Source organism: Myotis yumanensis, unplaced genomic scaffold (genome assembly GCF_028538775.1).
Source record: "Myotis yumanensis isolate MYYU_CA2020_CCGP unplaced genomic scaffold, mMyoYum1.0.hap1 SCAF_99, whole genome shotgun sequence".
In the NCBI taxonomy this organism is placed as follows: domain Eukaryota; kingdom Metazoa; phylum Chordata; class Mammalia; order Chiroptera; family Vespertilionidae; genus Myotis; species Myotis yumanensis.
The window spans coordinates 106,865-110,378 of record NW_027223850.1 but is presented as its reverse complement, the minus strand read 5'-3'; the positions used below and the strand labels follow the sequence as shown (position 1 = coordinate 110,378).

The 3,514-nt window shown below is 56.5% G+C and overlaps 1 pseudogene; it reads right to left on the bottom strand.

The window, feature by feature from the left end:
* Positions 1–1,884: 1,884 nt before the first annotated feature.
* LOC139001104 (THO complex subunit 4 pseudogene) lies at positions 1,885–3,011 on the bottom strand (annotated as a pseudogene).
* Positions 3,012–3,514: the final 503 nt, after the last annotated feature.

The window sequence follows — 3,514 nt, the reverse complement described above, 5'->3', positions numbered from 1 at the left end:
ATTGTGTGTGTGTGCCCGCGGAGACAGGCGCCAAGAGGTGTCCAGTGCTGTAAGGCGACGACCAAGAAGAAGCCCGCCGAGGCCCCAGGGAGAGTTCTTTTTTTTTTTTTTTTTTTTGTGAAGGGCAGGGTGCAAAGTAATGGGTTCGCCCCGAGAGAGGGTCCCATGCCTTGGAAAGCATCGCGGTTCCGGCGACATCCAGTGAGCGCCCGCTGGCCCTTGGACAAAAATCCCAGGGAGAGTGTGTAAATCTCGCGCTGGACCATACCCATATCCTCCGGCGGTGGAGTGGGGTGGGGAGCTGTGGGATGGGGGATAGGGGCGGAGCCAGGTGGGGGCGGCGAGGCCTTAATGGCACAGCATTCCCCCAGGAAAGGGGGGAGGTCTCCCGCGGGGCCCTAGGACAAGGACACTGGGGTGGGGGGGTTGAGGATAGTGGGAGGAGTGGGTGGGTGGCTGAGGGCGGGGGGGAGAGTGGCCCAGATGGCCAAAGAGCCCGTCCCACCTTCTGCTGGTTGAGATGCACCAATGCAAGCCACCCTCCTGCAGCCAGAGCCAAGTGCCTCAACTTGACCAGACCAGGGAAGGACAATCAGGGACCACGCTGTCTGCAAGAAGGCAGGGGCTGAAGGGTGCACATGGATGCCGACGGACCATTCAGATCAAGAAGTGTCAGCGGGTGACTCCGGATTTACACACACAGACCAGCACACCCACAACCACACACCTCCCCCCCTATACAACCACACACACACACACACACACACACACACAAACACCAACAACAACACAAAGGTATTAATTCACCTTTGTGTAGTAAAGAGTATACTTGTACAAATGTTTTGGACTTGCATTTTGTGCTATCCAAACGGGGAAGTTAAAATGCCGGATTTGGGGCGGCGGGGAGAGGATAAAAGAGAGGGATTGACCTTTGCCATTTCAAAATGGCGGCTGCCGCCCTAGCTGGTTGGGCTCAGTGGACAGAGCATCGGCCTGTGGAATAAAGGGTCCCAGGTTTGATTCCGGTCAAGGGCATATACCTTGGTTGTGGGCACATCCCCAGTAGGAGGTGTGTGGGAGGCAGCTGATTGAGGTTTCTCTATCTTTGAGGTTTCTAAATCTCTATCCCTCTCCCTTCCACTCTGTTAAAAAATCAATGAAATATATTTTAAAAACAAAATGGCGGCTGCCAAGTGACTGGAGCCAAAATGGCGGGAAGTATGCCAGGGTCACCCACATCACGGGACAGTGCATGAACACTAAGTTAGAGATCCACCTCGTGCGCGCTGCTTCCACCTGCCAGATGGGAGATCTTCCACAACTTCAAAGAGCTCTCCCGTGTGGTCCAGGAGATTGACAAGCAAGTGATGCGGGAGCAGCAGCAGCACCAAGAACATGGGACTGAGGAAAGCCAGGGCCATGGCTGGCAGATATTGGGTTGACTGGGGCAGGGGCCTGGGCCAAAGGGCTAAAATGCAAAGCCATACACATTTTATTCACATCCACCTCAGCCTCTGCCTCCCATGACCTCCAAGGGCTGCTAGGTTCGGTGTGTTTGCATCTCCGGTCTCCCCCTCCCCCCTCCCTCACACCACACCCCCTCCCTTCCAATGCAAATGGGACCGAGGTTTGCAAGATTTCATTGGCGAGAGATAGAATCAATTGCAATGAATGAGAGAAATGAGCACAGAAAAAAGAAAAAACCAAACCAAACCAAACAAAACAAAACAAATAAACAAACAAACAAAAAAACAAGAAATAGCATAAAGTAAAATAAACCCCCCTAGCACACTTTACGGGTCCCAGGGCAGAGGAGCCTGCCCAATAGGCAGTGCACTGGTCAAGCACCCCAGGCATCGATTGCAGCCACATTCAGGAGAACCTTTACTTGAGATTCGCCATCGCGTTGTAAGTGTCCAGTAGGGCGTCCAACTCGGCAGTGTCCCTCATTGCGCTGTCAGCTTCCAGCTGGGAGTCCAACTCCTTGGTGTCCCTCATGGAGCTGTAAGTGTCCTTCTGGGCGTACAACGTTTTGGTGTCCCTCATTGCATTGTAAGCGCCCAGAGGGGCGTTCATGCTTTTGGTTGCCCTCATCGAGTTGTTAGTGCCCTTTTCGGCGTCCAACTGCTTGGGGCCCCTCATCGCTTTGTAATTGTCCAAATGGGCGTCCAACTGCTCAGTGCCCCTTATCGAGTTTTCAGCGTCCTTCTGGGTGTCCCACTTTTTGGTGCCCCTCATCGAGTTGTAAGCGTCCAGCTGGGTGTCCAACTCCTCCGCCGAGATCTGTCGCTTTGAATGGCGGCCAGTGCTCCTGCCTGTACGCAGGTTGCCTCCATGGGCACGGCCCTGAGTGCCACCGCCAAAGCCTCCAGATCCTCGGTTTGTAGTCACCCAGCCTCTGTTGACACTCTATACTGGCCTGGGCTGCTTGTCTATCTTTGAGGTGAGGATCTGGATGTGGAGGGGACGGCCATCCAAAGGGATGCCGTTGTACTGTTTCCAGGCTTCCAGGATGTATGCCTTCCACTCAACGTGCATGTGTGCTGTTCCCAGGCTGCGGCCAGAGCGGTCGTAATGGACAGCGGCCTTCTTCAGAGGCCCGAACTCCGCAAACAGCTGCTGGATGTCTGCGTCGGACACTCCAAAGTTCAGGTTGGACAACAGCAGCTTCCCCCAGGTCATCAGGCCGGCGCCCCTGCCAAAGGCCCTGCGGAAGCGGTCATGTTGCCCCTCGTCAGGAAGCTGTCTCGGCCTGCTGTAGGGCGCCGGCCGGTTCCTGCCTCAGCCAAGGGCCGCCCTGTTCCGGAACGGCTTGCCGCCCCAGCTCTATGGAATGGCGGCCTGCGCTCCGCCACCGCGGCCTCCCTGGGAGCCAGCCCGGCCTAGGTCCCAGCCTCGGTCCCTACCCGCCCCCCGCAGCTGCGGCCCTGGCCATGGCAGTCCCGCTGGCTCCGGTCCAGCCTAATGATGTCGTCTAGTGACATGTGGATTTTGTCGGCCATGGCAGGCCTGGAATCAGCCTCAGATTGAGCCTGTGTGGAGGCACGCCGGTCCTTCACTTCAAGGGCGGCTCCGGAGCTGTTCATGTGTGGGCACCAGATGTTGGGGTCCAGGTCCAGGGGTTCCCAAGGGTGTGGATGAGTCGGTGAAGAAGAAATGACACCGAGACAGCGTTCAGTGGATCAGCAGCCCAGCCAGGCTCTAGCCAGGTGCTGTAGCGGCTTCTATGTCCCGGGACCGGGTCTTGGCGAGACCTCGCTCCTGAAAGCTCCCTTGGAGAACGAGGATGACGACCACAACCACAAGCCGAGGGCTGAGAAGTTCTGCAAAGAAGGCCCTGCTTTCTTTTATAGTCCCAGAGCAGGTGGGAGGCGCCAAATCAGCCGCCGGCTCGACCAATCAGCCGCCCCCAGGACTGATGTCACAGGTTGGGCCTCAAGTTTAGGGTAGGAAGCTTGCATTGGCGATCCAGGACCAGTATAGGGCGCCACTGGCTCGCCCAAATGATTCACAG